Source organism: Camelus ferus, chromosome 1, assembly GCF_009834535.1.
Source record: "Camelus ferus isolate YT-003-E chromosome 1, BCGSAC_Cfer_1.0, whole genome shotgun sequence".
NCBI lineage: Eukaryota > Metazoa > Chordata > Mammalia > Artiodactyla > Camelidae > Camelus > Camelus ferus.
In genome coordinates, this window is record NC_045696.1 from 53,831,371 (window position 1) to 53,845,799 (window position 14,429).

General features: G+C 37.3%; 1 long non-coding RNA gene across 1 annotated transcript in view; it reads right to left on the reverse strand.

Annotated features, from left to right (window-relative positions):
- The window catches only part of LOC116666611, a 1,176,059-nt gene that overhangs the window by 253,070 nt on the left and 908,560 nt on the right, over positions 1-14,429 (reverse strand). The window lies entirely within an intron of this gene.

Genomic DNA, 14,429 nt, shown 5'->3' on the forward strand with positions numbered 1-14,429 from the left:
TGTCTTCTATTATTTTCTTTAAGACATGTTGAAAACACATTTTTATTCCCTATGACTCCAGGCCCCTGAGCAATCTGTTTGTTAGGCCCTATTGGGAACACAGTACAAGCTAATTTTCATAAGTTGCAACAATTCCAAAGCCTGAAAAATAAAATAAAATATTGTTTTAAAAAGATCAAAATAGGCTGTCCATTAGCCTGCTGCAAATCTGTATGGAGAATGTCATTACATTTTAGTTGCTTTATTTTTAGCATGGCTGGTCTCTCAGTTAAAGGAACACTTTCTAACCTGTTTTTTCAGCCTGTCAGGAATGAGGTGCCAGGGACCAGAAGCTCCCATCGCTACAGGCAGTGTTCTGCTAACCAAAGCCAGGCAAGGAGGCCAATTCGGTAAAGCACTGCAAATATTTGTGCAATTCAAAGGGGTGAGGAGATGTCCCTGGTTAGGAGGAAGTTTATAAAACAAGAGGGACAAGAGATTTTACAAAGCTTAGCGAAATAAAATGGAGGATGAGTGGGGGAAAAGGGAGACAAGGAGGGTTTGAGTTTAAACTCAGATTTAGATTTTATGTGAGGACAGCTCAATATAGAGATGAAACCCTTTTATTCTTTTGGCAAATGACAATAAAAAATTCCAGCCTTCAAACACCCTGTGAGATGCTCCTGCCACGTCTCTGATGCTGGCCTCCTTCCACCACTCACACTGCCCCAAGTGATGCAGCTCCACACTCCTCAGGCACCACAACAGATTGCTCACCACCCACATACTCTTAAGTGTGTGAAGACACAAGAGAGAAATCTGGTGTGTCTTGCAGCGGGGGAGAGGAGGAAAAAATTACAAGGTCGTGCTTCCTGGGATGATCTTGTACTCTCGTACCACTTCTCCTTCCTCTGTTGGCTGGCTTTGTGAGTGTGATGCTTTTAAGTAATGTGAAAGGCACCATTCTCATTATTTGATTAGCTCAATAAACTTTGCCCCAGTTGCAGGGTATTAAGTATCAACATGGAGTCTGAAAGGCAGTACTGAGTGTTGTTTGGCTCTGGTGGGCACATTTGCCTTCCACAGTGATGTAAGGCTGTGGGAATGTACTGGTTCCCCTGAGTTCACTTGTTTAAATAAAGTTCCCCTGTCCTTCCATGCAGGCATTAAGTAGCAAAACAGGCAGCTGCCACTTTAGGGATCACTTTAGTATTGCTGCCATTTCTCTTTGGCAGGCACCACCATCGTCCCCCAATCTCCCGAAGGTGCACTCCACTGCCATTGCAGTCCTGCTGCTACAGTAGTTAATGAGTTTTCTGAGTTTCAGTACAACTGGGGAGTAGCTTCATCATCCATGGGAACAGTGGGGAGACTGGCAAAGACATGCCATCGTTTTCTTGCCTGTGAAGGGATTAAATGGAAGTGAACCCAGTGATACAGCTGGGTTTTCAAAATAATGGGCACCACGTCTTTTGTCAAACGGTCTAAGCCTGAGATTCACAAAAATATACATCAGAATTTGCACTAAGTGCTGCACCAACCTGCATTCCCACCAGCAGTGTAGGAGGGTTCACTGTTCTCCACAGCCTCTCCAGCATTTGTCATTTGTGGACTTTTGAATGATGGCCATTCTGACTGCTGTGAGGTGACACCTCATTGTACTTTTGCTTTGCATTTCTCTGATAATTAGTGATATTGAGCATTTTTTCATGTGCCTATTGATCATTTGTATTTCTTCCTTGGACAATTGCTGGTTTAGGTCTTCTACCCATTTTTGGATTGGGTTGTTTGTTTTTTTCTCATTAAGTTGTATGAGCTGCTTATATATTCTGGAGATCAAGCCTTTGTCGGTTTCATTGTTTGCAAAAATTTTCTCCCATTCCGTAGGTTGTTGTTTTGTTTTACTTATGGTTTCCTTTGCAGTGCAGAAGCTTGTAAGTTTAATTAGGTCCCATTTGTTTATTCTTGCTTTTATTTCTATTGCTTGGGAGAACAGTTTTGAGATGTATGTCAGTTAATGTTTTGCCTGTATTTTCTTCTAGGAGGTTTATTTTATTGTATCTTGTCTTATGTTTAAGTCTTTGATCCATTTTGAGTTGATTTTTGTGTATGGTGTAAAGGAGTGTTCTAGCTGCATTGATTTACATGCTGCTGTCCAGTTTTCCCAACACCATTTGCTGAAGAGACTATCTTTATTCCATTGTATATTCTTGCCTCCTTTGTCAAAGATTAGCTGACCAAAAGTTTGTGGGTTCATTTCTGTATGGAGATTCCTCAAAAGACTAGGAATAGACTTACCATATGACCCAAGAATCCCACTCCTGGGCATATATCCAGAAGGAACCCTACTTCAGGATGACACCTGCACCCAAAGTTCATAGCAGCATTATTTACAATAGCCAAGACATGGAAACAGTATAAATGTCCATCAACAGATGACTAGATAAAGAAGATGTGGTATATTTATACAATGGAATACTATTCAGCCATAAAAACTGACAACATAATGCCATTTGCAGCAACATGGATGTTCCTGTAGGATGTCATTCTAAGTGAAGTAAGCCAGAAAGAGAAAGAAAAATACCATGAGGTCGTTTATATGCAAAATCAAAAAAAAAAACAAAAACACAAAACACAAAACAAAACATAAACACAAAACAGAAACAGACTCATAGACATAGAATACAAACCTGTGATTGCCGGGGGATGGGGGGTGGGAAGGGACAGACTGGGATTTCAAAATGTAGAACAGATAAACAAGATTGTACTGTGTAGCACAGGGAAATACATACAGGATCTTGTGGTGGCCCACAGCGAAAGGGAATGTGACAATGAATGTCTGTATGTTCATGTATAACTGAAAAAATGTGTTCTACACTGAAACTTGACACAACATTGTAAAATGACTGTAATAAAATGTTAAATGTAAAATGACTCAATAAAAAATGTTAAACTTAAAAAAAAAAGAATTTGCATTAAAATCCAATATAAGTAGGTCTCAGTTCTATGGAAAGAGAATGTAATATGAGAGAAAAAAGGTAAGCAATTGGCTTACCAAGGTCTAAGACTTTCCCCGTGGTTGGGATAATAGACAATACGTTTTGATCATAAGAAAGGACCAGATGTGCTCTTTGAGCTAATGGAGGTTTGCTCACTGTTGGTTGGCATAATGGTAAGTCCAAGCATGGCTCAAGTCAAAATAGAACACTGAATTCTTCACAAATTATGCATTAAACTCAGCAGGAAAACTGTAGAACACAGGGTTCTAGAGCTGAGAAGACTTGACCTCAAATCCTAGCATCAACATTTATAAACTTGGTGACTTTGGACACATTACTTCTCTTAGTTTGTTTTCTCTCCTTTAAATGGGAATATAATTATGATTTCTGTCAAGGTTATTGTGAGGATCTGTGATATAATGCCTAATAAGCCAATGGATGGTTTTTGACATTTAGGAACTGCTCAATAAATAGTTGAAATTAGCTAGAGGATGTCTCATTTTATTTTAGTATTCAGCCAATATTCCCAAAAGCTATAGCTGAAATCTGCATTAAATTCTATTATTTTATTTTATTTTAATATTGAACAAATAACAAAATGGTAGAAAGTCATATCAATTATAATTGTATTAGAAAGATATTTATTCACTGTTGAACTTGATTCTTGATGTTGTTCATTATAGAACAAGGGGTCTGACCTCAACCATCCAACCAACAAATCAGTACTGAGAAATTCCTGTGTATAAGAACTTCCTGTGTATAGGATCCCTTCTCCTGTGTGTGTGTCCATTCTAAGTGTCAGACACATTACATAAAAAATAGGGCCCACGTCCTAAAATCTCCACATGACCCAGATTGTCACTATCTGGGAATAGGCATCTCACTCTGATTCCTGGGATCTCCAGGAAAAAAAAAATCATAAAATAAACAACCTTAGAAATACCAAGTATTTAATTTATGCTGGTGAAATATACATACATTTACATAATTCAAATGATAAAGGTCATCCCACAGCAAATCCTATGCGACACTTTCCAACTGTTCATTATAGTTTAAAGAACTCTGCAAAAGGATAAAATTACTAATATAGCAGTTTTTACACTGGGCTTTTAAGAGCACTTAGATTTCAGTGGAGGCAACTTGGAGTTGGACTTGAGCATGGGGCCTGGGTCCCTCCTTCCCACTTCATTCAAAGCAGCTCCTCTTCTTGTATCTGTTTTATATACTAGGTTCTGATTAAACTGTCTAAAAAAGGGGGCATGCTGATACTAAAAATCAGTCAAACAGTTTGAAAAACACAGCATTAAGAAGGTTCAAGTCTGGTGAATTTTTTTCTTTAATGTCTCCAAAGTTTACCTGTCACACAAAATTTATAGCAGCTTAATGATTCAGCATTGTGTCAAGGACTACTCCAAAGTTAATGCTAAAGGCTATCTACTTTGTAGGATAGATTTCTCTCCCTCTGCCCGAAGAACCTTCTCATTTAGGTACTTTGAATGGGGCAAGGAATTGGTCTCTTACAAAGGCATGTACCATCCTTTAAATCAAATCATTAACCAAATGTATATGTGTTTGTGTGCGTGTATTTACAGGATTGGAGGAGACAGGGTGAAATCCAGGTATAAGAAAATTACACGTAAAAATATAGTATCTTTTAAAAATTGGGGTTTTTTTTTTTTTTGCTTTAATTTTCTTTGAGCTTAATTAGATCTTCATAATGACTTCTTTTAAATACCAGCTTTCCCAGACACTATTGTGAAGATCCAAGCACAAGTTCTTCATTCCCTCTCTCTGTGCTTCAAGAATTATTCATTCACTCATCCATCCATTCAATAAACCTTGCTAAATTTCCACCATGTTCCAGAGACTGTGGAATGGTGAAAGGAACAGAGCTACAATAACCCAAAAAGGTGTGATCAGCACACACATCCACGGAGGCAGCATGTAGAAACAGGGTGAGCTCTGGGGTCAGAGCAGCCATGATGTGAGTCCCATTTCAACAGTTGTAAAGAGTTTGAATAAAAGACTTATTCTCATTGAGTCTGTTTCCTCATCTACAAAACAGGGTTTCATAATATCATTTTCATATGGTTCTGATGATTAAATGTAGAAATATGTGTTCAGAAGTTAGCCCCTTACCTAGTACAAAATAATTACTAACTAATAAGTCTTATTTTTCTCTGAGAGACAACTCAAGGCCACAACCACATTCCTGCTGTAAGCTCATGGCTGGAGTGAGCATTCAGGTGGCAGTGCGTTAGCAAAACCTTGTTTTTGGTAAAAGGCCCCATAGGATTCTCCATTGCTCTCAACTTCTCAGGAAAAATTGTGCTGTGTCCAAGGATTTACTAAATTAACAGAACTCTAACTTGATTTAGAGACATATTTATTTAGTATAAACTGGCCTTTATTTTGGAAGGGAATGCCATGTGAACCCAGGAGTAAAACAGAGGGTTCCATAATACTCTACAAACATGCTTTCTAAAAATGAGAATATGAAAGATTAATGCAAATTGATACTTTTCTCAATACAGAAGCAATTCCCTGGGAGTGACTTGGGAGATTTAAGCCATCAGCAGCAGGGTAACAGCTAACACACTGAAGCAATAACAACTAACTGGTACCCTGAGTTATCAATGCAATTTCTAAAAGAGCCTAGCTCATTATGAAGATATGGTGATCAAAGAAAGCAAATTTGGCTCCATAATACTTTGCACATGCTGCATATTTTTAATGCTTGAGGCTCAAAAAGCTGTGAATGCATTTGGCTTAGTATTGGGCTGTTCTGGTGTATTAGTTTTCTATTGCTGCTGTAACAAATTATCGCAGACTTGGTGGCTTAATACACTACACACTGAAATTCTGTACGTTAGAAGTCTAAAATGGGTTACAGCCTTATTGGGTTAAAATCAAGTTATTGGTAGGACTGCATTCATTTATGAAAACTCTAGGACAGAACCTGTTTCCTTGCTTTTTCTACCTTCTAGATGTTGGCCTCATTCCTTGGCTCCTGGCCCCCTTGCTGCACCTTCAAAGCCAGCAAAGTTGCAGATTTTTTGATGCTTACTACTCTGTCCATTTTCTTCTGACAACAGCCAGAAAAGGTTCTCCCCTTTTAGGGATTCATATGATTAGAGTGGACCCATTTAGATGATCCAGGATCATCAATCCATGTGAAGATTTTGAACTTTACTCATATCTGAAAAGTCTTTTTTTGTGATGTGAAGTAATATATTTTAAAAAATTATGGGGCTTAGACACCTTTAGAGGGTCATTATTCTGCCTACCACATATGGCATTGGGGGGAGTGTTCTATTTCAGATACTGTTAAAAGACATAATGCTCGACTGTATACAACAGTTAAGGAAGATGTGAACATTTCAGAAAGTTCTCCTGTTCTGTTAAACTTTTCCTCCATCTTTCAAATGAATCAGTTGGACTAAACAATCACTAGCTACCCTTCCAGTTTAAAAGGCTAGGATGCCTTCTATATGGACTAAACTTTCCTTGACAATTTGGATGATTCAGAGATCAAGGCAATTAAAGAGTCAAAAAGGGTGAAAGAGGAACAGGACAGAAAAGACACTATCAAGACCTCGGGGACTACCCAATCACACTGGTCTTCACACCGGCCAGTCCCCACCTACAGTACTATGTTCCTTTGGTACTGCTGCTCTTTAAACTAGTGATCAACACACAGAAGTGAGTCTGGAGGACAGTAATCAGGAATGTGAGAGGTCTCCCCGGTTTGAAATACAGTGGAAGGATCAACAAAGTTTACTTTGGAGAACAGAAAATGGGAGAATGGGAGGGGAGGGGGATATGATAACAGTCTTTAAATATTTGTCCTTGTTGAAGAAAAGTGAATCTTATTCTGCATAGCTCTAGAGAATCAAGGGTAGATTAATGAGTAGAAGCCCCAGAAGGTTCAATATGAGAAGAAACTTCCCAAGAGTGAGACCTGAAACAAAATGGAAGCAGCTGCTCATGGGGCAGTTAATTCTGTATGATTAGACTGAGTGACTGTGAGCTAGAGATACTGGAGAAGCAATTCCTCCATCGGTGGAGGCTTTCTGTCGTAGCCTGAAAGATTCCCCCAGCCAAACCTCTAGAAATGTTATGAATCTGTTTATTCTAGAGATATTTCCATTCCTAATAAAAATAGATTAAGAAGATAATTATATAGAATATGTAATTTCAGTTATACCTAAACAATTTCCATGAAGCAAGGTTAGAGAGATTTGGGGGTACACAAGCAAAAAAATGTTTCTGAATACTTACAAAAAAAAAAAAAAAAGAGTTGGCATTACATTATTCTTAGGATGAAGAGGTAGACTAGAGCCATGACTTTGAAACTGCATCAGTGGGGTCCTAGAGTCCACCTGAGTGAGTCAGTTGCTAGTAGGGAGGGGAAGATGACAAGGAAGAGAAAGAGCAGAGATAAGGAAGAGGTAGAGGAATTACGACCTACCATGGCCTACATCCTACTCTCAACCACAGAAGCGCCACTTTAGGGCTCCTCATAAAGTTTCTTTTTTAAAAAAGCTCAATGCTTTTTTAAAAAGATAAATACTGGTCCAGAGAAATATTCAGACACAAACGTGGAGGATTTGAAATGAAATAAATCTAAAACCCTTATTCCCGTATTTCAGAGACTTATTGACAAGACTGGTAGTTTTCCAAGTTGTGTCAATTTGACATATATTTATGTTTTGATATTCTACCATTGAGTGTAGCTTTGCGGTGTGGCCTGATGGAGACGGAACATACGCATTTTTAACATCTAAATCATTATTGTGCTGTATTTCAAGAAACTCCATAGACATGCGTTGTGGAACCCTGAGGGTTCACAGGACTGAGATAAAAATCTACCGCTCCAGAATACACCGCCTTCAGTTAAATTCATTAGAACAATTCCTAACTGGATGGTAGCCTATAACAACAAACTTGTGCAACTTTTATAAAGAAAAACTTCTCTAAAGATACAAGACAAACAAGGGGAAAAATACTTGCAACTCATCACAAAAAGCTAACCTGTCTAATAATGCAGGACTCCAAGAAGACATTGACAAGAAAAAGGTTCACAATCCAACAGAAAAATGGGAAAGGCCACATACATAGACAGTTAATTAAAAAGGAAATAGAAATATATAAAAAATATATAAAAAGATGCCTAACCTTACTTTTTAAAAAGCCTTATTAGACTGATAAAATCCAAAAGTTTGTTAACAGTACCTTGGTGAGTCTGTAGATATAGACATTTTCCTATATTCTTGTAAGTGCTTTCATTGAGGGCTACTTGAGAATATTTATCAAAATTATAAATGAATATACTCAGTGACATAGCCATCTTAATTCAAAGGATTTACCCTATGGATATAGGTGCATGTAAACAAAGATTTAGTATGAAATTATTCATTCCACTGCTGTTTATAATAACATAAAAATTATAAACAACCTAAATGAACTGGCTCTACAGATAGTGGAAATCCATATAGTGAGATAATCTGTAGCTGCAAAGTTGAATGCAGTAGCTTTGCAGCCACTGATATACATGATCTAGAGCTCAGAAAATCTTTTAGATAAAAAAAAAGCAAGATGCAAAACATTGTGCAAAATAGCAGAATATTTGCCTTTTTATGTAAAATGTATCCAATGCTGTGTATTCATGTTTGTTTGTATACACATCAAAAAAATGTGAAAGTACACTTATACATACTAACTAATAAAATGGTTATTCGTGACTGCATAGAGAAACGAAGCAGATGAGACCAGGGATGGAGAGGAAGTTATTTTACTTGGCTACACTTTAATTTTCTCTAGTTACATGAATCTCTAATCTCTAATCACCTTTATAAAAATAAATTAAAAAAATAATTAAATGGCTATCTTTTGACAAGCTGAGAATATTTAACTTAACAATTTACCTTTTTTAAGGTAAGCTATTTAAAAAAAATTTTTTGAGACAAGTGAGAAGAAGATTGTTATATTAAAAGTAATAAAGCTATAATTCATGTAGGTGAATGAGAAGTTAAATATATCGACCTCCCAGGTTAGTGTGAATAAAGTGAGTAATCATTCATTTTAATTCCAAGCTTTCAGCCAACTAAAGAAAAAAAAATCAATCATGTAATTTTTATCTTCTGATAAAACATAACCTATCATATTTTTATAATCTATTAAAATGATCATAATCTACTAGATTTGCTAAAGATAGAAATATTATTATTTTTATAAAAAATTAAGAAGGTCCTTCCTTATCTGTTATTTTTACTTTGTTTTTATTTTATTTATTTTATTAAATATATTTTTATTGACATATAGTCAGTTTATAGTGTGTCAATTTCTGGTGTACAGCATTAAAAACTGTCCTGTGGTAATTTTACCAACCCTTCTATAGAATATACAGAAGCACATTTATGTTAAATAAAGATTAGCTATTTTTACTGCATAAAATGGTCGTAAGGCTATCTTAGGCAATAAAAAATGGCTAACCTTTATTTAATTCTCTCTACAAGACAGGCAGTTTTAAAGTATTTCTCCTAAATTGTATCTGTCAATAACAAGGCACTTAATATCCCCTTTCTACAAATGAAGAAACGGGCTTTTAAGTAAGGTAACTTGACCAAGGGTACGCAGCTGTTACCTGAAGGAGACAGAAGCTGAACTGACAGTCGGACTCCAGAGGCAACGCCCCAGATACCATACAATGCTGCCACGACTAGCCCAGTGATAGAAACCTGGGGCTGCACATTTACAAGGAAATTCAGGACAGTTGAGATTAAGGAAACCGAGGTCAAGGTGAGAAACTTTCCCATGAGCCAGTACAGGCTTGAACTTTACATTTTTAAAAGTTCTCCAAATGTTCTAATGTAGCTGAAGAAAACCCAACACTGCAATGGTTTCCTTAGACGTTCTCCTGTGACTATACTGATCGATTGGAGTTTTGAAAGGAGCCAATTAGCAGTTACTTCAAGGACACACTCTCTCTAGAGCCTGGAGCTTTTCTCCTCTCTGTTGTGGAGGGAAAAACAGTCTTTATGCTTTGGCCACCCCACTCTCAATTGGCAAGGTCAACATTCTATTTTTAAAAGTTGTGAAGGTTGACTTCATTCAGCTGGAGGGCCATGTCAACAACTCTTTCCCTCCGTAGACCTAGCACTGGGATGGATTTGTGTGGTAGAGAGAAGACACTGCCTTGTCCTTGAGAAGGTACAGAGTTGTCAACTTGGGGAGATGAGATTTACATACTTTGAGACAATTAAAGAACCATAGAAGATGGTGCATAATCAAGGGCCAGATTGTGTGGTATGGCTCAGCTGGTTATGAGAAATCAGGGAGGGAATACGATGAAGTGTATGAAAAGGCTTTATAAAGTGATGGGTCTTGGGTTAGCCCTGAAGGTTGACAGAGGAAGGAGGTCATATTTAGCACGTTAAATAAGAACCTGAGAAATGACCAAGAGACAAAAATGATATTTTCAGGGAGCAGTTAAGGAGCCAAGAGAATATTCATACTAATTTTTGGTTCATGCATTATTTTATTCTTATTTTGATAACCTACTGCATGCATACACTCTGCTAAGCACATGCAATACAAAGAAGAGTATGGTCAGATCTTCATCCTTCTAGCTGGTGCAGGATTTGTGTAGTTGAGAATGGGGATGTATGTATGTTAGGAGAAACAATGGCAGCAAAGGTAGAAAAATTCACTATATCGATGAGGAATGGTGAATATGAAAGAAATATAAAAGGTGTCTGATAAAGGAAACTATGGGAGGTGAAACTGGAAAGGTGTTTTGTTCCAGATTATGGAGAATCTAATACTGTAACTTGACATCAAGAAACATAATGAAGGCAAAGTTGAAGTACTTTGAAAATAATTTGAAAGTAATTCTCTGGGGTATGGAGATGACTAAATAATATAAAAGCAATGTTTTAAAAGATAAAACTGGAGACTGTAAGTACAAGGAATAAAACAGGGAATAAAGTAAGGTCAGGAAAAATGTCCAGGAGGCTTCAAGAAGACCTGCGACTAATATCAAGAGGGCTAAAGTTAAAAGGATTGAGAAGAGAAATCTTTAGGATGAAAATAACAACAACAACAACAATAGAATTTGTAGAGATTGTATATAGATTAGGAAGGACTGGATTAACTAAAATACCATTCCAAGATCTTTAAGCCTAACATCTGTCCACCTTATATGTGGACAAAAATAAGGACATTAAAACAAGAAGTCTTTCTACAAGCAAAACAGTGAGTCCTTATACACAAAGGGCCCATGTACTTAGGGTGAGATTCTATTCTGTGTGTCAGAATCTGTCTATAACTGTAATTAATTGCCTTATAAAATCTACATTTCACATTTGCATTGAGTTTTCCACTTTCTAAGTCTCATGTTTCACCAGGTTACAATTTAATCTAAAAAGAAAAGATGAGTTTTAGAGTCACACTCTTTCTTATTTGTTCTTTTTAAAGCTATGAATTATAGTGAGTCACCTCTAGGAGAGAGGCTTAAATGGGCCACTGAGAGAATCTGCCAGTGGTCACAGTCAGAAGCATTTCTCAGGAAAGAATAAAGACCTTGACAAATGACCCAAGAGTTTGTACAAATTTCGATATAAGAAGCAGCTATGACAGAAGCTAGGACTGTGATTCCCGACAATAAAGTCAGGTGACTGCTGACAAGCTCAGATGAGGAAACGGAGTTGATGCTATGGATTAAACCCAATTTACCTATCGGATCGTAAACTTGCTTCAGAAGAACTGGACAGGAAATCCTAAGTGAGTCAAAAACAATTCAAGAATTTGAGGCACTCTGAGATTATCTGGCAAAATAAAGGCTAGTCCCACACTCAATTTCATAAAGCCTAGGGAGAAAGCACTGTGGACCAGAAAGGATTGTTCTCTTCTCCTTCTGAGCCAAGACCCACAGGAGCTGCTGGGTATCTAAGGAGAAAGTAAAAGCAAGTGGAAGTAACTTAAATTCTTTGAGTTAATGCAGAATATTCAAGGTCCCCATGTTAGGGGGAAAAAAAAAAGCATAGGACCAAGAGGGTTCTCAGAAACATTCCAGATCAAACAGAGGTCAAGAGAAAAGGACTTAGAGATAAAGTCTATGCAGCTGGTCAGAGAGAAACCTCAGTGCAGACAGAGGCGTGGCTTCTTGTGCCCAGGTCACCACCAGCAGTGCCACTCTGTGGACAGACTTCAGGACTTAAATGAGCTTTTCTCTGGAAAATATGTCTGTTTCTTTATGTTTATTTCTTTAACTCGGGGCTTTGTTTTGTTTCCCTTCTACTTTTTTTTTTTTTTTTAAGTAAACTTCCCCTTGAAAATCTTCCACCTTGTGATTAGAAAGCTGGAGGGCACAGGCGAGGTGACAGCAGCTGCCATCTCAGCTGGGTAGCATTCACTCCCCTTCCCTCCCTTCCCCAGCAGCTGATGAGGCTGAGGCTGAAACAGACAGAGAAGGGAAACCCCTGGAGGAGAGACAAGACAGCTGTGATCACTGGTTCCTTCCTGCCTGGGGTGTTCTCCCACTGTAAGGCGATGGACCTTTTAAAATATACTGAAATATATATATATTTATAAATATGCAAAAAATTGTGGAATCATCAGTGGCTGCTGCAGAATTTCTTAGTCTTGAACAGAAAATAATTACTGCTTTTGAATTTAAATGTACAAATCGGCTGCACCTAAAATAGTCTAAGATATTACATATAAACTACATATAAATGATAATGCTAGAATAATGCATTCTAACAGTACATTTTGCCTTTAGCAAATTGCATTCCAACATATTTATTTTCGATTTTATATTGTGTTGAGAAGGAACAAACCTCCCTGGGCACGTTACAGCCCAAAGTACAAAACATACTGAACAACAAGTGAAAATAGTACTGTTTCTTTCCTTCACCTGTTGTGCAATGTTGGTATGTGTCCTCATCCAGACTGGAAGGAGCTAGACTTCAGTGTCAGTGCAGGGATAACAGGTAAAGTTATTTCCACATGCTGGTTGGATTGGATTTTACACTCTTCAATTGAGCCACCTTCCCACTGATCTCAAGGGGAGTGCTGCCTGAGAGAAGGTGGTAAAATTAAGCCTCATAGTTTAAAAAAATACCTTGCTTGGACATTTTTTTTTTATCAAATAGATTTGGGTTCTAATCTAGACTGCTGTGACTCTTCCATGCACTAAACTCTCACTGACTTTGGAGATAATGCAGGGACATGGAAAAGATGGGGAAAATCTGAAGCAAACTGAGTATCTAGCCAATATCATGTGTGAAGAGGCAAACACGAATGCCTTTTTTTTTTTTTTAAGAGAAAGGCTAATGCATGTCTTAACTATTTGCTCCACTGAGAAACTGAATATTGAAAAATCAATCTGGTAGCTTTACATGAGCTGAGGTTTATGGAACAGGACAGGGCCAAGCTGATCTTGCCAGATTTATTTTGCATAGAACCTGTTTTATCCTACAAATATGAAATGCAACATTGAAAGCGTACACTATTCAATAAAGACTTTCTTTTGCTTAGAGAAATAATCAATAAACATGATATTCTTTCTGAGCCAAGATAATATTACTGAAGCCTCTTGAGATTGATGCTGCCAACACAACCTTTTGGCCCAGCTTCTTCAAGTGATCACAAAATACCAAATAATGAAAATTAGACTATATATCAATACAATCAATAAAAATGTCATGCTATTTTATGTCATTCCCTTGCAAGAGAAGGGGAAAAAAGCATAATTTTTAGGGTGGTATAAAGTGGTAAAGGAGTTCAAGGAAGAATATAAGAATATATCATCTGAAAATAAAATTAGAGTCCTTGTTGGTGGTCCATAAGGGAAATGGGATTTTGTGATATCGTTTGTAAACTTCTCAAGAAGGAACATTACAAAAATACCAAAGGGCTTGAAAATTATGAAGGATAGCTTGGCTGTACAGAAAACTGGATAGAATCCCATAAAAAAGGTATAAATAACTAATAAACATGACCCTTCTCTGGGAACTTCAAATCTCATTTAAGAGCTGGGTAATCTTCTGTGAACTGTATGGCACATGGGATACTTTCATGGCTTTCAGCATGTGGGGATAAAATTAGAGCTAAGCCCAACTACACACAGGCATATGCAGTGAAACTGCTATGATTACTGGAGGAATTGTTATTAACTGGGAAGTTTTGTGAAGGCCTTGAGTTCTGGGTAGAATTTTACATAAAGTGAACCATGCCTCAGAGTGAAGAGAACAGGCCAGACTACACATTTCAAAGATCAAAGTCAAGAATTATAAATTCAGACTGGGAGGTTAGCTAATAGATTTGGAGATGAAAACCAAAAAAGGTAGGAAGAAGGAGAAAGGTGTAGAGGGCCTGTCTCGAAGCACATTTAGGCTAATAAACCTCTAAGAATAGGTCCCTAATCACTAAGAATTTGGTACCTAA